This window comes from Hibiscus syriacus, unplaced genomic scaffold (genome assembly GCF_006381635.1).
Source record: "Hibiscus syriacus cultivar Baekdansim isolate YM2019G1 unplaced genomic scaffold, ASM638163v2 tig00111745_pilon, whole genome shotgun sequence".
Classification (NCBI taxonomy): Eukaryota; Viridiplantae; Streptophyta; class Magnoliopsida; order Malvales; family Malvaceae; genus Hibiscus; species Hibiscus syriacus.
Genome location: NW_024063168.1, coordinates 716361 through 742382, shown reverse-complemented (window position 1 = coordinate 742382; position 26022 = coordinate 716361). Strand labels below are relative to the sequence as shown.

The 26022-nt window shown below is 35.5% G+C and overlaps 1 pseudogene; it reads left to right on the top strand.

Annotated features, from left to right (window-relative positions):
• The first annotated feature begins 4920 nt into the window (after positions 1–4920).
• On the top strand, positions 4921–25259 carry LOC120169096 (annotated as a pseudogene).
• The last annotated feature ends 763 nt before the right edge of the window (positions 25260–26022 follow it).

Here is a 26022-nt window from a genome sequence, read left to right as displayed (position 1 = left end):
GGTCAGAGTCGGGGGAACAAGATTCCATTGGAACCTCCCAGTCTTCAGCCAATAGGTCTAAGGACTCCCAAGGAAGGAGGAGGTCACAACCACTACAGTCTCGAAGGTTGGGCTAAAGTTCAAGATACCGTCAGGGGTCGAAGTCTCGTAGAAGACCTTTGACTTCAACCTCTGTGGTGAGCACCGGAGGATCGACAGAGGTTTGCAACATTCCATGTGAGTACATTGCGATTAATGGCACTCCAGGAAATATTATTGAGTTTCCAAGGCATGCTTCAGTTGTAACTCCCTAGACCACTACATAAGAATTTGTCTCAAGGTAGGGAGTATTGCACTATCGACTACAAAGAGATCAATTCAGTATGTTCAGAGGAGCCGAGGATCTATCTAGAGAGGTGGTAGCTCAGTGTCAGGTCAACATAGTAGGAGTACCGCCATATTAGCAACTGGACTATAGGCTAGGGTTGCCTCGAGATAGTATGCGTGAGGGCTTGGGAGGAGTATGAGTCGTCGTTGTCATTTTATGTTTTTTCACTGTTTTTAATCCTCATGTTACTACTTTAATAGATCCGAGATCTACTCATTCTTATATTTTTCATGAGCTTGTCCAAGAGTGAGGTATTATAGTTGAGGACCTTGAGGTCAAGGTTAGGGTTTTAAGTCTATTATGTCTAGATGTTCTAGTGGATAAGATCCACCGTAGGTGTTTGGTTGATAGGGGTGTTCACTATTAGACTAAAACCGAATCAACGACCAAACCAAATTAGTTTGGTTAAACGACTGACCACCAAAATTAATTTGATTGGGGAATGGTTAATTTTTTTAGAATTCAGTTAACGGTTAATTCGATTCGAAAGTGGTTAATTAATCGAATTAACTGAATTAACCGACTTTAAATATTAACTATATTATATATTATATATAATATATATGTTTAGCTCAAACCATTTAAAACCCAATTAATATTTTAAGATCCAACAACTTTTAAACCCAAATCAATATTAGTTAATAAAAGAAAAAGCAAATGGTTGAACCTAAACCCTAAAAATATTGGAAGAAAAATACCCAAATATTATTCTCTAACTCTTATATGTGCAAGTTAACTACTGGGTTTCAAAGTTTTGTCTAATAGATGAAAGACTCTTAATTAGGTAGTTTCAAGGGTAAGGTTTCAATTCTAGAGTTTAATTTATGTTAATATTTTTAATCAATATTTATAAGGTTAGATACTGTCATTACTTTAATATTATGCATAAATTATAAGTTTAATTATTTTATTCTATTTTAGTTCATTTTAATATTGTACTTATTAAATATTAAAATCTTAATCTTGATCATACAATTATAATAATAAATTTTTAAAATACAATGACTTAATTAATTTTAATATATATATTAACTTATATAACAATTAATAACTTAATTTAACTTATTAAAATTTATAATCAATTTTAATAAAATCTATATAGATTATAAATATATTATATTATGTTAAGTTGATAAACAAATCAATAATAATGTACAATAAAGAAGTAGAGTTAGAGTTCTTGATAGATTATCCATCTAATAATGAAATACTTGTGTTTGGATTATTGGTCTTGCCATTGTTTTTTTTTCTGGACAACATTTTTAATTTATAACATTATGGTCCATTAATTAGGAGGATAAATTATTATTTTGATGACTATATTTTAATCTATAAAGAATTTGTGTAATTTAATTAATCTTTTTATTTTAATGTTTTTTAATCAGATTTATTTTGATGTAGATGTCAAATATAGGAAGGTTTTAATGAGACACATTATTTTCATAGACATCCAAGATGGAGTGTTATAAATATTTATTTATGCGGATGTCTATTATGATTATAACATTATGTATTACACACGATTTTGATGTAATTTATCGTGAGGATTTTAATATCCATTAGGATTAGAGTTCTATATAATATTGATTCTTTATACATATAAATACAAAGTTTAGAGAAAATATTATATATAATTCATATTGAGATAATATTACAACATTTCTTTTTTTATTTCTATTGGTAGAGCACAAGGCTATTAACCTTGTGGTCGTGGCATCGAGTCCCACGGAGGGAAATTCATAATTCGGAGGTCTCCTACAGAAGTTGCTCTTAACCTGGCGTTGGAAGCAGCCTACTATCCTACCTCCCTTTACCCCATTATATATGGGAATAAATGTTAGCTAATTTTTCTGTTTTTATTCTCATTTCATCTATGTATTCTTTTTATTACTTCTTTACTTTTTATTTCATACACTATTTTTTTAAAGAATTTTAATAATATAGTACAATTACTTACACCTTGCAATCTTATTGTTGACACTAATTTTATATTTTCAATTTTAATAATAAAATAATATAATAATAACTATCGTTATCAAAAATATTTTTTATTATATTTAATATTTTTTATTAAGCTAAGTAATTTTTTTGGTACATAAAAGTTTAGGTCAGGAGTAACTTACTCAGTTCAGGGTCAAGACATACCTAAAACTCAATTGGGATTTACATAGGAATTTACAGATTGCCCACTAAGAGTGATATTAAAAAGATTTGAACTCGACCTTACAAGCTCAAATTCCTGAATCCCAACCACTTGTGCAAACTCTCTCGTTCACATTATACTAAGTAATTACAAACGCCTTACAATCCTATTTTAAATAATAATTTTAACTTTGATATTATAAGTACTATTACTAACGCCTTACAACCCTATTTTTAATAATAATTTTATATTTTGATTTTATAATAAAAATAATATAATAGTACATATTACTACTGAAAATAATATAATATTATTATTTTACTAACTACTACTAATAGTTTTATTTTAATACTAATAACTTTATATTTTCTCCCTCATCATTTACAGTTTATGCATATTTACTTACCTTTTTACTTTTAATATTTATTTTTCATCCCTGATTATTTTTCTTATTTTTTGACAATTAAAATGATAGCTGTGTTTAATTGTTCTCTAAATATATCTAAAAGTTAAGAATAAATAGAATTAAGAAATATATGGATCTGAATTCAATTTTATAAAATTATTTTTATAAATTTGAGTTCGGATTAGTTTGAATATATATATATTTTTATTCAAAATGAGTCGAAATCAAGCAGAGTTAAATTTAGAGTATACCCATATTAATTCGTTCTGATTAATTATTAAAATATTATTTTATGATATTCATAAAATTATCATTATATATATAATCAGATTTGGAGCAAAAAAATATTTTTAAATTAGAGTCGGATCAATTTTAAATCCAATAGAAATAATATCGTGATGAAATTGAGATAGAAAATCCGATCAACCTGCCCCAAAACCATCTTAGTAAAAGTTAGGGGTGTGCATTTTCGGATACGGATATTATCCGTTTCGAAATTTCGGATCATTAAAATTGCGATCAGTATCCGATTTCGGAAAACCGGATATCCGAATATCTAAATCCGAATATAAATTTTTATTTGACAAAAAATTTAAATTTAAATTTAATTTTTGTGACTTTATATATTATTATTATTATGTATTTATATACTTTTGTTTCCAAATAATGTTAAATTTTTGCACTGTTAATATTAATACCAAGTAGCTAAAAAAATACATATAAAAGTACTAATTAAATAATAATAAATTTGATGGTGTTATACTGCTATATATATGTTAAAAGAGTTAAGTTTTCATTATTAATTCGCCAATGGCATATTCAGATTCTTTTCATGTGCTTGAATATTGAGGGGAGGATTGTTTAGTGTATAATATTGAAAATAAGGGATAGATCCATGTTTTTACTGTTTTGAGTAAGGAATGCTAATTCAATCTGCAAGGCGTTACGGTAAACTCAAGGCTGGGGCGCTAGCATTTCAAGCGAGGCGAGGGTGGGCTGTTTGATATTATTGGGCCTGGGCAAAATTTTGTAAAAGCCCACTTTTTTCGGATAATCCGAAAACAAATTTTAGCCAATCCGTATCCGATCCGATTATCTGATTTTTTCCGGATATCCGATCCGAACTATCCGAAAATTAAAAAATGGATCGGATATCGTAATTTTCGGATCGATCAGATCGAACCTTTTTGCACACACCTAATAAAAGTTGACTCACTCAATTTATTTTTTATGGATAAATTACAAATTTCATCATTGAACTTTATATTCTTTCCTATTTTACTCACTGAACTTTAAAAGTCTACAATTTCTTCACTGAAATACATTGGATCTTTTGGTCACTGAATTTTTCACTCTCTCCTATTCTTTTCACTCTGCCATTAACCCGAGATGCAAGGGAAATACTTTTGTTTCACATTATTGGAAAGATCGCCTATTTTTTCATTTACAGGGTTCAACACGAAATCATAAATAAGCTTTACCGAGGATTGCTTCCTACTCCCTTTTTAGTAACAAAATGAACTAGAAGTAGAGATAATCTGAGAGTTAGCAGTATAAACAAAGATGGATTTGTGAATGAGAAATAGAAGTTTTCAATCTTCAAATCAATCAATGGCACGATCTCAAATTGCTCAAGGGGACTGGGGACTATCCTTGCTGGATCCAGGGCATCCCTATAGGCTTCATCTTCTCTTCCGTTTTGGTTCGAATCATTTAACATGTGTTAAAAACGACGTTGTTTTAATAAAATAATTTTTTTACCAAAACGACATCATTTTATATCTATATGACCGTCCATTTTAACGATATTAATTATTTAACAGTCAAGTGACCAAAAAACACAATTTATTAAGTTCATTAAGAAAACTGAAAAAAATTTAAAACGTTATAAGTGAAATAAGAGAGAACAAAATTCAATTGTCAATTTTGTAAATTTGCCCTATTTTTATTTTGGTGATAGCAATTATCATAATTTTATTATTAATCGAAATAAAAAAACATTTCCATCTGAAATTTTTCTTTTCAAGTAAGACTATTTTAGGGGCAAAAAGAAAAAAATTTGAAATGATTGTTTTATTTTTTTAGGGTTTCACAGTTTAGGCTTTGATAAAAATGAACCCCAGTAATAGTAACAATGGCGAAAGCAACAACGGGAAGATCAACAGTTTCGATAGCATAAACCGAGATCTTGGCTTATACTTCTTAGAGCTGGCTCGTGTCGGCTCGTCTAAGGCTCCGACGGAGATGGAGGAGGATGACGAGGAGGCTCCTAAAGAGCTCAACACGATCAATAGCTCGGGAGGGTTCTTGGTGGTGGCGCCTGATAAATTGTCGGTGAGGTATACGAGTGTCAGTCTCCATGGCCACGACGTAGGTGTGGTTCAAGCTAATAAGCCGGCTCCAGTGAAGCGTCTGCTTTATTACTTCGAGATTTATGTGAAGGACGCCGGTGCTAAGGGACAAATTGCCATTGGATTCACCAATGAAGGCTTCAAGATGCGGAGGCAGCCCGGGTAAGCTAGGGTTTTTTATACTTCAATAATGTTTTGATGGAAAGCAGTTTTAATTGAAGTGTTGGTGACTATTATAGTTCATAGTTAAGAGTTCTGTTGTTTTAAATTGTTTAACGTTGGTTGTTGAAAGGGGAATGCGCGTGCGTATGTGGAATCAGTTGTTTATGAATCAACAAGAGGAAAAGAAAAGCAATGAATTTTTGTTAAAAGAATCACTCTATGTGTCTGTTTCCTCCTTTATTGCACTTTAACACGGTATATGATTGTGTATTGTTGCTTGAGAATGGGCGAAATTGCATAAAATCTTGGTAGCGTCTTGTTTCTTTCCTTCTCGTTTTAACTAGTGTTTTTGAGTTGAAAAATGAGGGAAAGAAAGAGAAAGAAGATGAGCTCTTAGTAAGTGAACATATGTTAATTTATGGGAAAAAAGGAAAATAGTAAATTATTTGAAGTGACACTGCTGCACTTCATTGGAGTAAGAAAAAGGTATGATCTTGTGTGGAGGCTTTTCTGTTGTTAATTCGGTTAAGTTGCATTTTTATTTGATATGAAGAAAGGTTCTTGATATTGAGAGAAATGAAGAAGGAGAGTAAACGCCTTCTAGGTGAGAGAGTGTCTTTCTACTGCTTGAGAACGTGCAGGAAGAAAACAAAAGGAGAATTAGTTTTCTTGTTCCTCTCTTTGAAAGTAATATTTTTATAGATTTTAAATTTTGGTTTTAATACTGCCAGCAACAAAAGTTCATGTTAGTAGAGAAGAAACATATTGAATATGATAGCTTTTGAGTTCTTGATTGGTATTTGTTAATTTTCTGAGAACTTGTATTATTTGTCTTCACTTATATGTAATATCAAGGTATTCTTCTTGACTGTGGCAGATGGGAAGTAAACAGTTGTGGATATCACGGTGATGATGGATTGCTATACCATGGACAAGGAAAGGGAGATGCTTTTGGCCCCATATACAACAGGAGATACTGTTGGTGGTGGCATTAACTATGCTTCACAAGAATTCTTTTTCACGTATTATATTTGTCCTAGGGCTTCTAAGTTCCTTGATTTTTAAGGTATATTCTTGTCTGATGATTCTCACGGTTTTGCATTCTGTTTATGTGGATGCCAGTAAAAATGGGGTGTTAGTTGGAACGGCTTGCAAGGAGAAGGAAATGAAGGGTCGCTTGTATCCTACAATTGCAGCTCACAGCCAAAATGAGGAGTATGCATACCTTCTTTTTTATATGTTTTGATAAATGACCAATAATTGATTTGAGTGAAGAATAAGAATAATGGAGATATCATTTCACTCTATACTTTCCTCACATTTAGCTAATTGAATGTGTTATTATTCTGCTTCATGATACATTGAGGTTTCTTTTCAATAAATGAATGGTGATGTGCTAGTTATGGCACTTTTGTTTCTGGCATTGGCCATGATCCGGTAAAGCTACATTGAGGGATAGATTTGGCTTAAAATTGCTCTTAGGTTGTGAGTTGATCATTTATTCTTTCCAGAGAGACAAATTTAGTAAATTTTCTTGCTTGAGATTGTACAAGCTTATTTCGTGATAGTGGGGATACAACAGTGAGATACAAACTATATGGCTTTTAGTTTAATTAAAATCTCCAGAGGAAATGAGCTTGGCTGATGCTTGAGAAAGAACATAAATTTTTTGTTCTAAAAATTGCTCTTAGTTTGTGAGTTGATAGCTTATTCTTTCTAGAGAGACAAATGTTATTTTTCTTGCTGGAGATTGTACAAGCTTATTTCGTGGTGGTGGGAATACAGTAGCGAGTTACAAACTATATGGCTTTAAGTCGATTTTTTTTTTATAAGAATTGGAAGTCTTGTTAAAAACCCCCTTCATGCTTTTCGGAATACTATAAAGTTATCCGAGAAGTAGCAGAAGGAGGAAAAGAGTACCTCGGATTTTATTACCACAAGAAATCAATTACAAGGGAATCAAATACAAAAATCATCATAAAACCTCTCCAAAAAAAGGAAAATCCCACACTCCATCTACAACCAGTAACCAGCCCCATGATCCCTAGCCTCCTAAAGGACAGAAACCTATACCCTATTCCTTGTTTTGCTAGTTCGTCGGCTTTCACATTAACACAACGAAGTACAATTGTCAGTTCTCTAATAACTGATACAATATCTCTAACCAGATCCAAGAAAGGTCCGGGACATAGTAGAGGGTCTTTTACCCAGTCTATAGCTGTCTTACAATCACTCTCAACGATCAACCTATTCTTCTTGCTAACTTCAAAATCGAAGAACATAGAGATGCCTTGTTTAATAGCTAATAACTCTGCGCACAGGAGGACCTTGCTTTAAGTTGAAATAAAATTTCCAGAGATGAATTGAGCTTGAATGCTACTGCTTGAGCAAGAACGTAGATTATTCTGTTCTTAAAATTGCTCTTAGGTTGTAAGTTGATTGCTTTTCTTTCTAGAGACGAATGTTATTTTTCTTGCTGGAGATTGTACAAGCTTATTCATGGTAGTGGGATACAACAGTGAGTTCGAAACTATATTGATTTAAGTTGAAATAAAATTTCCAGAGATGAAACTGAGCTTGAATGCTGCTTGAGCAAGAACATGAATTATTAAACTGAAATTGAGCTTAAATGCTGCTTGTACAAGAGCATAAATTATTAAACTTTTTTTTATAGGAAATGAAGGCCTCGTTAAAAACCCCCTTGATTAAAGGAGTTTATAGAGAAGCTCCTTAATCAGCAGAAGATAGGAAATGAAGGCCTCGTTAAAAACCCCCTTCTTGATTAAAGGAGCTTATAGAGAAGCTCCTTAATCAACTGAAGGAGAAAAAGAGTGCCTTAAGATTTCATTAATCATATGAAAATACAAGATACGTCCAGAGAGCCACCTCCAACATAAACAGAACACCAAAAACAATAAAAAACAACCCTAAACAACAACACTAACTCAGCCTAATCCAACTTAGCTTCAACAACAGCCTCTAATATGACTGACCAGACTTAAAGCCTGAACTTGGCCCGAAAGAGACCACAAACAAGACAACTATAATAGAAGCCAAAATATCAGCTGATCCATAGAAGCCAAAATCTAACACAAAAGTCATGAGCTTCCACATGATAAGAGTGCAGAGAAGCAAGCTTCAAAAACACTCAATCCGCCTTTTTGCTACTTATTGCTCGTCTTGTCGTCACAGACCATCCGAACCTCCAACTTCAAAATCAATTATCATATGCGAGTCACCTTCCAAAACTTCCACTGCTGTAATTGAGTAATTGGTTGCTGCATGCTACTCCGCTTGTTGAGAGGTGTATCCTTGGACTAGTAGTGCACTTTATATTGATGTATCAATATGCCATAATTTAACGGCCTTTCACAACATAGATTTGGCCCATGACACATTGTGAGAGGCAGGTATATTTTGAAACTTGGAGAATGGGCAATTTTGTGGTATCATGGTAGAAGTACATGTTTATGATTTTGGTCTTTATATGTTGAAAATATTATCCGTCATAAAAATTTTAGTATAAAAGTCGTATGAAATCTTCTCATTCAATGTGCGCTAAGATTGTCCTTTATGATCATGGGCAACCAATGCCTTGGTTGTTATGAGCTCCTAAATGCAATTTGATGCATCTCATCCACTTGTTTCATTTTTTCTTGCCGATTGTGCTGATATATTTCACGGTTTCATCAAATGAAAATAGATATTGTCTGGTTTTAACTTTAAGTTATTGGTATGACTTTTATATCAAATTGTGCAGGGTTCATGTCAACTTTGGGCAAAAGAAATTTGCTTTTGATCTGAAGGCAAGTTATGCTTCCTTATTCTGCATCATGCTTTATTTTTAATAAATGTTTGGCAATCTAAGTTTCATTATATCTTGGTCCTCTCAGTCTACAAGGGATTTCCTGACGGTTAGTTTTTCTAAAGATTTATATTTTTGTTGCTGTGTATCAGGAATATGAAGCTCAAGAGAGGTTGAAGCAACATATGACTATTGACAAGATATCTCTACCATCAAATATTAGTTATGGGTGAGTTTTTCTTTTGCCACTAAAAGCATTTTCTGCTTCATGCTTGTCTGATTACCATCTGATGATTTGATGTTTTGGTTTAAGAAAAGTGTGAAATCTTTAAATTTGAGTTACTGCTTTTATGATTATGTATTAATTGCTGTACAATAAGATTCTGGTCTAGACAATGATGAGAATACCAATGACAAGCTGTTGCTTCCTGATAATAGTTGTCTGTCTTCAACCTTGTGCTAGCTCACAGATTAAGAGCACATTGGATGACTCTTAAAAGGTTCGAAGCACCAGAACCACTCATCACCATGAATAGAAGTTAAAATTTTTAATACTTTGGGAATAAAGTCTCATACTATAAATGAAAGTATGCATACAAGTTGCATGTAATTGGATTTTTTCTTGGCTAGAGCACATTGGAGGACTCTGAAAAGGATCGAAGCACCAGAACCACCATGAATAGAAGTTAAATTTTTTAACTTGGCGGGTAAAGTGTTATACTATTAAATGAAATAAAAGTATGTGCATACAAATTACAAATGATTGTATTTATTCTTGGCTGGAACTTAAAGATCCAAAGAATAGATTTTTAGTTGTAGAGCCTCATGTTGAGGACCACCTCAACTTGAGGTTCTGTCTCTCTTTGGGTGGTTGTAAAAGTTGACTTGAGATAACTCATGCTTTTATCTCATTAGATTTAATTATTAGTATGGTATGGCATATTTGTGTATTTTAACATATACCTTTTTTAATATTTTGAACAGACTTGTCCGGTCTTACTTGCTACATTATGGCTATGAAGATACACTCAATTCATTTGATTTGGCTAGTAAAAGCCCATACCCCCCATCTATATACTGAAGAAAATGGCTTTGACGAGCAGGATATTGTATGCACTAAATCAAAGAAAGATTCTACGACAGGTTTGTAATTGTTTGACGTTTCACATTTTTATATTATAGTGGTAACATAAATAGTGTGTTTGAACTTGAGTATTAACTAGAACTCAGATATATGATTGAGGATAAGGTGTTTAAAGTTGGGTATTAACTAGAACTCTTGTTACAAGTGGTGGAATTGTTTTTTAATTTCGAGGGGACAACTAGAATCATACTTTTCTCTGGTATTCTAGTTAAATTAGTGCTTAATGTATTTTTTCGTTGCCAATGAAGCTAATCAGGAATGGTGAGATTGATGCAGCAATTAGCAAACTACGTGATTGGTATCCGCAAATTGTTCAGGTGTACACAATCATACTGTGGTGGAAACATATATTGATTGCCATAAGAGGAATAAGTTATGCTGTCAATGAATGTGAATGGGACTTGTATTGAGCTCATTTAATGTCATTCTAGAACTTTGTTTCTTTTTTCTGTTAAAGCATTTCTATATTTCTTCTTCTTCTCTCTCTCTCTCTTAATTCTTTGTTTATTTTTATTTTTTTTGTTTTAGGTATTTTTAAATTAATAAAAAGGGGTGGGGGAATAGATTTCCAGGGTTTGAACTAGGAGTGTAATCGAGATGAGCCCAAATAGTGGCAAGCACGGACTCTAGTTTGATTCTAAACTCAGGGCTCGATACTTGGTGCAAGCTCGATCAAATATCATTTTCTATCCTCAAGATGTAGTTGAACTGTTTAAGCTTGAGCTTGACTAAGCTCATTTGCAGATTCTTGTACTTAAGCTTGATTAAGCTAGTTTACAGATTCTTGTACTCAAGCTTGAACTCAATTAAGCATGATTAATTCCTACTTGAGCTCAAATTAAGTGATCGCATATAAATTTTTTGAAGAACTTTGGAATGCTGAAATTTTAATGTGTAATCCTAAAGGTGATGGTTCTACAAACTGGAACAGAATATGTCGGCTTTTCAAAACAAAGGCCAATCCTATTATCGATAAAAACTGCAAAGCCATAAAGAATTCACAGTGATTAAAAATGATATGGAGATGGAGAAAGGGCTAAAAGTAAGGAAATAGAATAATGTAGAATAAAAGGAGCTGTTCCTAGTGAATTTCCCATTGCCAATTTGCTAGTCATGACCCATTTCTCAACACTGTTTGACAATCTCATGCTTTAGAGCTTGAACCTGAACAAATGAATTAGAAGCACAATGAACAACTCAATCGGGAGGACACGAGGGTTGGAAGGAGAGCTGGAAAACAGAGGACCACAACATTGATAGGGTTTGGAGAAAAATGGCTTACGTTTAAGAGTATGTAAAGTAATTTAATATTACAAGATATATTAAAAATATGTTATGAATGGAAAGATCGAGGGCCATTTGAATTGGGTACTAAGGTGCTTGTTTATGGTCCTTCGGTGGAGGAGGAGAAGACAAGTTTTTTTGAAGAACTAAGTCTTTTTCTAAGAGATCAGAATTGTCCGATTTGTGTAGGAGGGGACTTCAATGCTTACTTGTATGAAGAAGAGAAGATTGGCAGAGGGCAGAACAGAAATTCTATGAATCTTTTCAGTCAGTTTATCCTACAATCTGGTCTTATTGATTTACCTATGACTGGAGGCAGATTTTTTGGACAAATAAACAAGATAATCCAACCTTTGTAAGACTGGATCGTTTTCTTGTTGATAGTCAGTTTTTGGCAGCATTCCCGGATATAGTTCAGTCCATTCTTCCAAGGTCTGTGTCAGATCACAATGTTATAATTCTTCAGAATAGGGGTGTAGATTGGGTAAAAAACCTTTCAAATTATTCAATTACTTGATGGATGAGAAAGGTTTTGAGGACTTGATTAAGTCATCCGTTCAAAACAGTAAGAAAACTCAAAGGAAAGTGGGTGTTTTTAATATTTTGAAGAATGCCAAAGGTGCAATTAAGAACTGGGTTGGGAGAAGAGATCAGTATCCAAAAGCTTTGATTTCTGATTTAGAAGAGAAAATTCAAAAGTTAGAGGCTGTCCAACAGCAGCAGCATGGTGTTTCAGACAGAATTAATAGCAGATTTGAACTCTCACAGAGCAGAATTGTGGAAACTGCTTAAAATTCTGGAGCAGATCGGTTTCCAGTATTCTAGATCAAAATGGATTAAAGATGGGGACCGCAACACAAGATACTTTCATACTTGTGCTACAGTTAGAAAGAAGCAAAATGCATTGAATGCACTGAATTTTGGGGGAATTACGATTCAGGATCCGATTGCAATAAAGGCAGCAGTTAGGGATTACTTCTTCAAAATTTACAATGAGCGTTCAACTCTGGAAATTGATGACATAAGGCTGGATTTTAGCAAAATTACACTGGATCAGAATCAGTTGTTACAGAGAGAATTTTCTGAATATGAGATTTGGGAAACCTTGAAGTCTTGTGACAGTAATAAAGCCCCAGGGCCGGATGGTTTAAATTTGGGATTTTTCAAGAGGTTCTGGCCTGTTTTAAAGGAAGATATTACGATTTTCTTTCGAAATTTCTATTTGGGAAAAGATTGGGAACATGGTGTAAACCATACATTCAATACTCTTATTCCAAAGATTTCGAATGCTGGTGGCCTCGATGATTATAGACCTATAAGTTTAGAAGGTGGGCTATATAAGATTTTATCTAAGTGTTTATCAAGGAGGTTAAGGAGCTGCATTTCAGACATTATCAGTCCTTCTCAATTTGCTTTCATCACAGGTCGACAAATTTTGGACTGCTCTTTAATTGCTAATGAGGGAATTGATTTTTGGAGGAAGAAAGGTTTAAAGGGTTGTGTTTTTAAAGTGGATTTTAAAAAGGCATATGACACAGTTGACTGGCCTATTCTTTTCAGAGTAATGAGGAAAATGGACTTTGGTTCTACATGGATTAGCTGGATCTTGAAATGCGTCACAACAACTTCTATATCAGTTTTGGTTAATGGGGTTCCTACAGAGGAATTCCCAATGGCAAAGGGTATTCGTCAAGGTTGCTCTTTGTCTCCTATGTTATTTAACATAGTTGGGGAACTCCTTAATCTTTTGCTTCGTAGGGCTGTTTCAGAAGGGTTATTTTCGGGTATGGTTATTAGCAGGGAGAAGGGAACTTTCAAATTATCCCACCTTCAATTTGCTGATGACCTAATAATATTATGTGGTGCATCTAAGAAGCAGGTTATGAACGTGAAGAGAGTACTTCGAGTCTTCGAAGTTATATCTGGTCTCCAGTTGAACTTAAAGAAGTCAAAACTATTTGGGGTGAATATGAATGAAGAGGAAATAAGAGATTGGGCAAATTCGATGGATTGTACTGTTGGTAGCTTTCCTTCAGAATACTTAGGACTACCTCTGGGAGCACAAAGAAATTCTTCTGCCCTATGGGATCCAGTGGTTCATAGTTTCAACAAGAAGTTGGCAGGTTGGAAGGCATCCTCTCTTTCTATGGCAGGGGGGTTAGTTTTAATTAATTCAGTCTTATGCTCGCTTCCTACATACTATTTGTCATTGTTTAAAGTTCCGGCTTCGGTGTACAAGTCAATCAATTCTATTATGTCCAACTTCTTATGGGGCGGAAGAAATGGTCAGAACAAGATTCATTGGGTGGGTTGGCCCAATGTGTGCAAACCGAAATTCAAAGGTGGATTGGGGGTTCCAAACATTGACAAGGTAAACAGAGCTTTATAAGAAAAATGGTCTTGGAGGTTTGCTAATGAAAGAAATGCAGAATGGAGGAGATTGATTTGTTCTAAATACAATTTAGACTCTTCTTTACTGCTATTTGACAATAAGGTTACACTCAAATTTTCATGGATTTGGAGATCTGTGGTGAACAATCATTACAGAATAGACCCTACTGGCTGTAAAATTAGAAGCAACTATTCTGTTCAAGTTGGCGATGGGGTAGCATTCGATTTTGGCAAGATGTTTGGGCAATGGATCAACCATTAAAGATCATTTTTCCGAGATTGTTTTCCATTTCCTTAAACAAAATTGGAAAATTATCTGAGTTTGGTGATTTTAGCTCAGGCAGCTGGTTTTGGGATATACATTTAAGAAGGGAATTGAATGATTGGGAATATGAGCAGTGGTCTAATTTGATGACAATTATTTCAAATATTTCCCTTTCGGTTGATTCATCTGACGTACTGGTCTGGAAAGGCACTGGAGATGGGGTATTTACTGTGAAATCTTGTGTTAGTTAGTGTTATTCAGGGACCTCAAGTTCATCAGATGTTAATTTCTGGAAGAATGTTGTTTGGAGTGGATTACTGCCTCCAAGAGTGGAGACATTTGTATGGCAAGTTGTTCTACAGAAGTTGGCAGTGAAGTCAACTCTTGTTAAAAGAGGTATGATGGGTATAGATGACTTGTTGTGTCCTTTTTGCAAGCAGTTTGATGAGACACCCTCCCATTTATTTTTTACTTGTTCGGTGGTTTGGAGCATTTGGAATAAATTCATTAGGTTCTGGAACATTCAATCTGTCTTTCATGTTGATGCAAAAATATTTCTCCTAGCATGGGCTGATTTGAGGATTAATTCAACCATATGGTCATTTATTCCAGGGGTGTCCTATGGACAATTTGGAAATTCAGAAATTATATTGTTTTTGAAGGAGGAAAGGTAGATCAAGCAGAACTCTTCGTTTTAGCTAGATTCAGGCTAGCTTCATGGTACTTAGCTAAGTACAAACAGGTTTCGATCTCTAAGGATTTGCTTATTTCAGATCCTTCCTTAGGGGATTCTTGTTCTCCTAACTCCAAACTGATTGCAACTGTGATTAATTGGTCCCCTCCCCCAAAGGGCTTCATCAAATTAAATGTCGATGCTGCTACTACTACTGACTGGAAGAGAAGTGGGATAGGTGGTGTTTTGAGAGATGATAACGGGACAATCATTGACTCTTACAAGGAATCCGCAGGTCCTGGTCCTCCTACTTTGATGGAATTGAAATCTATCCTAAAGGGCTTATCTTTCTTTCACACTATACGACACAAATTAAAGGATCGGTTGATAATTGAGAGTGACTGCAGGGTGGCAGTTGACTGGGTTAGGGATTTCGTTTCATGTCCTGCTGTTTATGCTTACATTGTTAAAGATATTATTGAAAAGCTTAGACTGTGTGAAGGTGTTATTAGATGGGTTAATAGGGCAGCTAACCTAGTGGCAGACGCTCTAGCTAAGGCTGGAATTGGTTAATATTTATGTTGTTTTTAAGGTTGTAACTATTTAGGTTGTCGATTTCCTTCAAGGAGTTTTAGGTTTTTGTAATATATTGTATTAAGTTTATTATTAATAAAATCCAAGGCACTCTTTTCCTCCTTCCGCTGATTAAGAAACTTTTTCAGAGTTCCATTAATCATGAAGGGGGTTTTTAATGAGGCCTAATATTCCTATAAAAAAAAATGGTTGCCAAATCAAATTCAAATTCTTTTTCAAGTTGGACTTGAATAGCTTGTGAGAACAACTGTATCATTTACACCTCTAGTTGGATATGGTGTCATCCGAGGTTTTATTTCAATTCAAGTCCTTTGCCATTGCACCATAATCTTGGTTTACTAGATCTTCCTTATTGTTTTGACCATTAGGAACTGAAGGAGTGTCCTCAGTCCTGTATTGTTAAAGTCGAATTTAACTTGCATTCTTTCCTTTTACATTAATAATTCGTCTTTCCTTTTTTCTGTTTTCATCGGTCCATATGCTATGGTAGAGGTTATTACGTACATGGATATTGGCTAATACATACATAATTGCTGATTTGGAAAAACAATCTTCTATTTTTTTTTTGGAGTGGGGATGTGGGGTGAAGGAAGAAGACACTTTTTGGTAGCTTTTCAGGACTGGTTGGGATAGCAATGTTTAAACTGGGTATATGTTTATGTTCATGCCATTTCATCCCTCTGCAAGAGAAAAAGAGAATTGCGAATTATTATGCTTTCAAAGCAGAAGGTTACATTAACATAAAAAAATCCTAATTGCTCTCCTCAAACCTTAAGGTTGCCTTCGATATCAGTCACACATTTATGATATTTCTTGTTTTATGGTGGTTTGCTACTTATGTTTGTTATATTAGATACAAAACTCTGCTGCACGTAAGTTTTAAATGTTGAAGAAAGTGTTGAGGCGGTCCACTTGATCATTATTCCATGAAATAGTTTCACTGCTTTGAATTAATTCATCTTTTTTTTATGTTATGCTACATGCAGGATGACAAATCTGCTACATGTTTTCTGCTGCACTGCCAAAAATTTATTGAATTGATTCGGGTACATTTTCTTTCATGTATATTAGCCTATTCTAGTGATAATTGTATTTTTTTATGAAGAGGCACTAATTACAGGAATACTGATTCATAATTTTTAAAAATCTTATGGAAAATAACTTGCTTGGTATACTTGATTACTTGTCTTTTTCACATCTTGTAAGTTCTAACCCAAATTCTAGTTTTTGATATATTGGGAGATATATTCTGAAAAGACAAACTTGAAATTCCAAACTTAAATGCTTGTTACAATACTACTTAACCCCCCACCACCAAGACCATTAAAACTAATGGTTTTTACTGCATGGACAACAATTACGAAGGAACAAACTACTAGCACCAAATAACATATGTGCAAAGAAACAACTTGACATCATATCAAAATCACCTGTGAACATTAAAACTTAAAACTAATTGCTAATTTAGGTAGGATATGTATAAGAAAATTGCCCCGTCCAGCTCAGTTGGTAAAGCGCAAGGCTCTTAACCTTGTGGTCGTGGGATCGAGTCCCACGGTAGGCAATTCATAATTCTGACTGTCAGAGGTCTTCCACGGAAGCTGCTCTCAACCTGGCGTTGGGGGCAACCTACTATCCTACCTCCCCCTCATCCTATTCCTTACATATGGGAATAGGGTTAGCTAATTTTTATGTATAAGAAAATTTGACTTTGTATCTGCACAAGCCTGGTGATTCTGTTGCAGGCATTACATGATAGGCTTCTTATGCTTCTGTGTGATGTGTATACCACATGATAGGTTAATTTTAGTTGGTGATAACGTAAATCCCGAAGTTGATATGCCTGGGGTATCTTTGTTGAATATAAAGGAGCCTATGCCATTGTCAATTAGTATTTAGATAGATGCCTATAATAAAAAATTGATAGTTCATACAAGCTTGTACAAAGATATTCAGTTGCTTTGATCTGGTTTCACAAGCTAGCTTGAAGTAGGCATTTTACAAGACAAATCTAGCATTGGAGTAAATATAGATTGGCTATGTACCGGGAAATTGAAAGAAAAAGACGTGAAAGAAAAAATAAGAGGGTGGATTAGGTATTTTACAAGACAACTCTAGCATGGGTATGTTAAATTATTTCTCGGGAGTTGAAGATAACATCCGTAAGATGAGAATCTTCTTGTCTCAGAGGAAGTTGGTGCTTGATTTACTATCAGAGTCGAGAAAATTGGGTGCTGAAGTATTCCAGTGGTTCCTAATTTACAATTAATCAAGAGGTTAATTACTTGTAGATCCTGATAGGTAGAGAAACCTATTGGAAAGTTGAATTATCTTACTGTGACACATCTTGGTATTGCTTATCTGGTAAGTGTGATGAACCAATATATGTCATCTCCAAATGTTGATCATTGGAAGGTGGTAGAACAATTTTTGCATTATTTGAAAAGTGCTCTTTAACGTTGAGTTCTATATGGCAATCATAGTCATGCTAGGATCAAATGTTTTTCAAATTTGGATTGGGCAGGATGTAAGGAAGATAGTGGATCTACTTCATGATATTTTGTGTTTTTGGAGGAATTTGATTTCATGGAAGTGTAAGAAACAAAATGTGGTCTTACGATCAAGTGCGGAAGCTGAATGCTGAGCTATGGCCAAGTTTGTGCGTTAAATCATTTGGGTATATTAGCTCTGTAGGAAATAAGGTTTCAGTACCTGCAGTGAGAGCTGGTGTGATAATCAAGCTGCGCTTCACGTTGCTTCTAATTTTATCTTTCATGAACGAATGAAAAACATTGAGATTGATTGTCATTTCATTAGTGAAAAAGTCCAACATGGCTTGATTAGTACTACGTGAAAATTGAAGAACAACTAGGAGGTGTTTTCACAAAGGCTCTTAATGTGGTCCAAATTAATTATCTATATAACAAGCTGGGCATGATTAATATCTATGCTCCAACTTGAGGGGGAGTGTAACAAATTTGTAGGCTAAATCTTAGGATTAATATATTGTAATTAATGTAGGATGGTACTTTACCTATTATAGGAACTTTATACTTGTATATATACCCACATGGTTGATAAATAAATTACACAAGAAGCATTATTTTCTCTTTTACTGTCTCTACAATTTTTAAAATTTTCAACAAAACATGTTTTCTTTTGTGTTCTCCATTTTCAAAGAAAATGAAAACAAGAACGATCTATGTTTCCTGAAATCAAATGGTCCCTAAAATTCTTGTTGGAATCCCTAAGAATAAGGACATATTTCTTTCCTTAGTCCTAGGAGTCGCCTTGTAAAGTAGGAATTGATAACAGTTGTGAGTTCCCTTCGTCTTTTGACCGGGCTAAAATTCAAATACTCACAAATGCTCAAGGGAGAATTGATGAGTTGTTAGAGTTGAAGGTCGGGGATAATTTATTCAAAATCTTGGTGCATGAAGTTGACCCTTCCTTCAAACCTAATTTTTGGGTCCCTGAAGATTGCGATATCTCTTTAGAACTTGTTCCTCCAATTGGACTGTGATTATTCGACAGCTGTATTCAGAGGTGTTTTTTAGTTTGTGGTTGTAATTGTTGGTTTTTGTTTTGCTATGTTATCTTACATCTTGAGGTGTATTTTAGAAATACGGTTATTGTCTTAGGGGCTTTTTGTTTGAAGATGTAAGATTTTTAGGTGATACGGTCTGTACTGGTTTTTATTCCCCTTTGAGGGTTTGGTGTTACCACTTGTACTTGGTCTTCTATTTAATAAAATATGAGGTACTCTTTTCTCGCTTCCAATGTTCTTCAACATACTTCTAAGTATGTGGAAGAATATGAAGGGAGTTTTTAACTAGACCTCCAACTTCTATAAAAAAAAAAGTAGGAACTAATTTAGTTACTGATTCTTAAAGAATTTTACTTATTTTTAGGGATTACTTATGTGTACTTAGTTCTCTCTATAGAGGCTGTAAATTACTTAGTGAATGATAACAACCTTCTTTCTAAGTTTATTCATGGTATCAGAGTGCTAGAATTATCCCGATCCATCTCTTTCGATCCTTCTCTTTCAACTCTGATTTCTCTCACAAAATGCCTCCCTTTCCTCCCATGGTTGACGAAACCCAGTTCAAACCAGGAACTTCACAAGTTCCTCCAAATACCAATCAGGTAGTCACTCAAGATGACCTTAACTCCTCCCTTATAATCACAAATCACCCTCTCAATGGAAACACCTTCTTACAATGGTCCCAATCCGTTCTTATGGTGATTCGTGGTCGTGGAAAACTAATACATAGGAGACATCCCACGACCAACCATAGAAGATCTTACTTATTCTACATGGGAGCTCAACAACTAAATTGTAATGGCTTGACTAATCAACTCGATGGAGAGCCACATAAGCAGGACTTATCTTCTTTTCAAGACTACGAAAGATATGTGGGATGCAGTCAAGGAGAACTACTCCGATTTAGGAAGCACTTCGCAAGTATTTGAGATCAACTCAAATGAAAAGATATTCGACAAGGGACGCTCGAAGTAACTCATTACTACAACAATCTGAAGATCCTATGAAAAGAACTCGACATGTATTATGAGGCTGACTGGGGTGAAGGCTTGGAACACTCCAAGTTTATGACACATCTCAACAAGGAACGACTCTGAGTTCCTAGCAGGGCTGAACTTAGAGCTGGATGAAGTCTGTGGGCGTATTTTGGGTAGAACTCCTCTACCAACCATTGGTGAAGCATTTGCAGAAGTTTGATGGGAGGAAAATTGGTGCCGAGTCATGAATGGGAGACGTAAAGGAATCTAAAACAGTGACAGCCCTTGGTCACCGTCCGGCTGAAACTTCTGCCCTCATCTCCAAGGGACGCAATTCCAGAAAACCGAGCTGGGAATGATGTAGGGTCAACTCGTCCATGGTGTAACCACTACAACCGTGTTGGTCATACAAGGGAAAAATGCTTTAAACTCCATAACTATTCTAGAAAAAACCATATGGATAACAAGACTGCAATGCTGTCCTCTAATAACTCTAATGCTGCAGATGATGCTCTCGATGTTCACCTAACCAAAACCCAACTTGAGAGTCTCCATAAGTTGCTTGGTACTTCTAATTCTCATGGATCTTTAGTTACCCAAGGTATTGCCCTCAACATTGCTTTTGAATCTAACAACCATTCCTCTTGGATACTCAATTCGGGTGCTTCCGATCACATGACAGGTAATTCCACTTTGTTTCAAACCTACACCCTGCCATGATCAGTCCCGAATCCGCATAGCTGATGGCTCTTATTCACGGATACAACTAACAAAGAATTTTTCTCTTGATAAAGTCTTACATGTCCCAAACTTGTTTCACAATTTACTTTCAATCAACAAACTTACCAAGGATGAAAATGTTCTTGCTGAATTTTCCGCATTTGGTTGTGTGGTACAGATATCGGGGAGGATGATTGGCACTGCTAAAGTCGATGATGGACTCTATGTTTGGAATAATGACAGTGCACAAGAGGGATTGGCTCTATCTACTTCAAAAGAGGACACAATTATGTTATGGAACCATAGACTAGGGCATCCAAACTTCTTGTATTTGAAGAAACATCTTCCACTGTTATTTCTAAATAAAAGTGTTAGTTCCTTGAACTGTGAGATTTGCCAATTATCCAAACTACCCGTGTACCATACCCATTAAAATCATATATCCAATCCCAACCTTTTTCATTAATCCACAGTGACCTATAAGGAGCCAACCGAGTGAAAAATATTACGGGGGCTAGGTGGTTTATAACTTTCATTGATGACTACACTAGGGTTTGTTGGGTCTACATTCTCAAAGAAAACTCTGAAACACCCAAAATATTTCGAAACTTTCACTCAATGTTTCGAACCCAATTTAATTCTACCATACTTACTCTTCGCACTGACAATGGGAGATAATATTTTAACTATGTCCTAAATCCTTATCTCTCTGACCAAGGAATCATTCACCAAAGCTCGTCCTGACACCCCTCAACAAACGAGATCTCCAGGAGAAAAAATTGACATCTACTTGTAGCTCGAGCCTTCATGTTCACCATGGGTGTACCAAAATATTTGTGGGGAGAGGTTGTCCTTACTGCCTGCTATCTCATAAACCGATTACCATCAAAAGTTCTAAATCTCCAAACACCTCTAAATACCCTCCAAAAGGCTTGTCCCTTATTTCGAGTTCCCAATCTACCACAAAAAATATTCGATTGCAAAGCCTTTGTCCATAATCATCAACCCAATCAATCCAAACTTACCCTCATGCCCACACTTGCGCCTTCATTGGCTATTCCCCCACACAAAAAGGCTATAAGTGTTATTCACCAACCTTACACTGAATGTTTGTCTCTCGGGACAACGTCTTTTTTGAGAATGAACCATATTTTGCAGTATCTCATCTTTAGGGGGAGACATTCAACAAAGATGAGTCCCTTAATACCCTTCTCATTATACCACCTGATCCTACCACTACTACCACAAACAAACCTAATAACCAGAGTGCCATTGTAATCCCAGATTTAGACACTATTTCCTCTATGCAGCAGGAAATTAACACGGTTGACACCACCGAGGAGCAGCAACCACCTGATATAGGAAGACAACAAGAATAGGCTCTAGAAATTCGTCCAGAAGTTCGGTTTACTCTCGGCGGGGGCATCCTCCTGAAATTGATATAGTAGGGTCAATTTTATCCCCAACTGAGGACTATTCTGAAACAGAAGTGTCTCCTCCATCTCCATCCATCTATCTTCCAATTGCAATTCAAAAGGGCACAAGGAATTGCACTCAACACCCTATTTCTCGATTTGTGTCCTATGGAAACTTGTCTAAGTCTTACAAAACTTTTGTGTCTAATGTTGAATTTGTAGAAACTCCAAAAAATATAGAAGAAGCTCTTGAATCAAATGAGTGGAGGCAAGCTGTGATGGAAGAAATGAAGGCACTAAAAAGCAATGAAACTTGGGAAGTCTCAGATCTACCTAAAGGGGTGCAAATGGATCTTCACTACAAAATTTAAACTCGATGGTAGTATTGATTGACACAAGGCTCGGCTTGTGGCTAAGGGCTTCACACGAACCTATGGCCTTAACTACGATGAGACATTTGCACCGGTTGCTAAGTTAAACACCGTTCGAGTTCTTCTATCCCTAGCAGTCAACTTGGATTGGCCATTAACTCAATTGGATGTAAAAAATGCATTCCTCAATGGATAATTGAATGAGGAAGTGTACGTGGATTTCCCACCCGGGTTTGAAGAAAGGAAGGCAAAGTGTGTAAGTTGAAGAAGTCCTTATATGGGCTGAGGCAATCTCCAAGGGCGTGGTTCAGCCGATTTGCCAAAGCTATGATCAGTAGAAGTTATGTTCAAGGACAAACCGACCACACCATGTTTTATAAGCACTCGGAAAGTGGAAAATGCTGCATCCTAATTGTTTATGTGGACGGTATAATATTAACAGGAGATAATTCAAGTGAAAAGCTAAAAGAGTTCCTTAGTGCAGAATTCGAACTCAATAACTTGGGGAATGGAGGTAGCAAGGTCTAAGGCAGGTATTTCTATCTCCCAAAGAAAATATGTTTTTGATCTACTATCTGAAGTTGGTTTGTTAGGCTGCAAACCAGCCGAAACTCCTATGGAATTTAATCTTAAATTGGGACTGATAATGATGGAGAAGAAGTTGACAGGGGGAGATATCAACGACTAGTAGGGACACTTATCTACCTATCTCACACCCATCCAAACATAGCCTTTGGTGTGAGTGTTATTAGTCAGTACATGCATGCTCCAAGGGAGAAGCAACTGGAAGCTGTGTACAGGATATTAAGGTATCTAAAAGGGACTCCTGGTAAAGGCCTGTTTTTCAAGAAAACTACCAACCGGAATGTGGAAGTATACACCGATGCAGACTGGATAGGGCTTGTTAATGAAAGACGTTCTACAAGTGGTTACTGTAGCTATGTTTGGGGTAACCTTGTGACGTGGAGAAGCAAAAAAAGTCTGTTGTAGCACGCAGCAGTGCAGAAGCAGAGTATCGAGCACTATCCCATGATATATGCGAAGGAATATGGGTACAAAGACTAATGGGAGAACTAAAAGTACCCTAAACCCTACCTACCTACTAGACAACAAGTTGCAGACCTGTTAACCAAAAGCTTGAGCAGAAACATGCTTGAGGAACTTATTGGCAAGCTGGGTTTGATAAATATCTACACTCCAGCTTGAGGGGGAGTGTTGGAATCCCTAAGATTGACAGATTTCTTCCTAGGAGTTGCCTTGTAAAGTAGGAACTAATTTAGTTACCGATTCTTAGAAATTTTACTGATTTTTAGGGATTACTTCCTTATGTGTACCTAGTTCTCTCTATAAAGGCTGAAAATTACTTGGTGAATGATAACAACCTTCTTTCTAAGTTTGTTCAATTCTGCATGCTTGTGAGGTTTAAACTTTGATTCCTGAAATGCGTAGTATATCCTTCTTTGTTTGTGTTGCTATATCAGCACCAGACGGTTGATGCCTAGTTTCGTTGAGATGAGATAAATGTACATCCTGTTTGTAGGTGGGAGCACTGGAAGAGGCTGTAAAGTATGGAAGGATTGAATTGGAAAATATTTTGGGTTGGCTGGATTTGATGATTTACTTCAGGTATTACTATTAAGATGATTCCTTTTCCTCTACTTTCCCTTTGGTCTATTGATAGTTGCTTGTAGAATATGAGATGATGAATATTATGTTAGGGACGTGACTATTATTTGACTTTTCTTTATTTCTTAATTATATTAATTCATTCTGACACGTATACAATCTGATATAATTTTGTTTGCTTTTTTTAGCCTATATTTTAGGAAAATTAAAATGTACATAAGCTTGTCTTTTCTCATTGTATTTGCTTTTAGGCAGTTGACAAGCTATTTGTCTGTAGTGCATGTCTAGTGTCTACTTGGGCTGAGAAAAACTTTCCTTGTTTTATGGTTTTCTGGCCTGCTTCCGCTCTCTGCTTAGGCTGAGAAAATTAGATCCAGATCCTTGTGTATTTTGGTTGCACCCGAAGCTAATGTTTTAATTGGTTTTGCTTTTAGGACTGTGTTGCTCTGCTGGCTTATGAACTTCCACAGGAGTCCTCTGTTGGATACCTTCTTGAAGAGTCGCAACGTGAACTTGTGGCCGACACAGTTAAATGCTATGGTCTTATCAACAAATCCCAACTTGAAAGATTCGCAAGGCTGCTTACAATCTTATCTTGAGAGATTACTCAGGCAGCTGACTGCATGCTGTTTGGAGAGAAGGTCGGCAAACGGGGATCAGGGTGAAGCATTCCTTTTACGTCGGGTGCTTAACAGTGGTGGAGACATGAAATGCTAGCCGATATTATGTAAATTGAACTCGCTCATCGTTTTGTCCATATCTCCCATGGATCTTTGCCTAATCACCATAAGTGCTTGAATTGGTCTTAGTGCCAGCTATACAGAGTTGAGCACCCCTAAATTCTCTCTGAAGATGGCGGTGTTTCACCTTATGCTTGTAAGTTTTTTTTACCCCTCCAACTTATATTCGAAATTAAAAGCTCCTAGTTTGTGGGATGCAGATTCCAATGTGAATATTTTAGGTTGAATGTGATTGATTATATGTTACGGTTTAGCTAATGGCATAATTGTTTGGAAGATGTTATAATCTTAATGGGAATTTCGGGATATAGCATTATTAAAGCACATAGAATTATAGTTGTAGCCGAGGTGAAATTGATAATCTTAGCTTCCACCTATTATTGTTCCATTACTCGCTAATTATACTTGTTGATTTCTGTTTACCATTTGCATTTCAATCACACCCATTTGTTTTCTTTATGAGCTTCGTGTCATGCATGATTAATAAAATACTTGTAGCCAAGAGGTTGATGAAGTCGAAATAAAAAGAGAGATTAGAAGCTAAATACCCCAAAAAAGAGGCTCTTTACCTCAATATTTTTGTATAAAAATATTTTTATTTTAATATCTATATTCGATTAATTATTGAATCAACACCATTTTTTGCTACATAAGTAAAGGTACGTTCTGCATGAAGGGGCTTTTTTTTTATAACGTAGTACCTCCTAAGGTTAGGTTAAAGAATCCGACCTTACAAGACAACCTTCAGAGGGGCTCAAAGAACCTATCACTCTGTCCTCCCGTTTTTTTTTAGGATTCTCAACCAGCACGGTTTGAACCTAGGACATGAAATCAGCTTATAATCCCAAGAGTCATTGCTTTGCCAATTGGGCCACACCTGTGGTGGTATTGAGTGGATTTTGTTGATATGGTAGAGGATGCATTTTGCATGAAGCGTCTTTTATTAATGTGGAAGAAGGCACATTCTGCATGAAGCGCCTTCTGTTGATGTGGTAGAAGACGCATTTTACATGAAGCATCTTTTATTAATGTGGCAGAAGG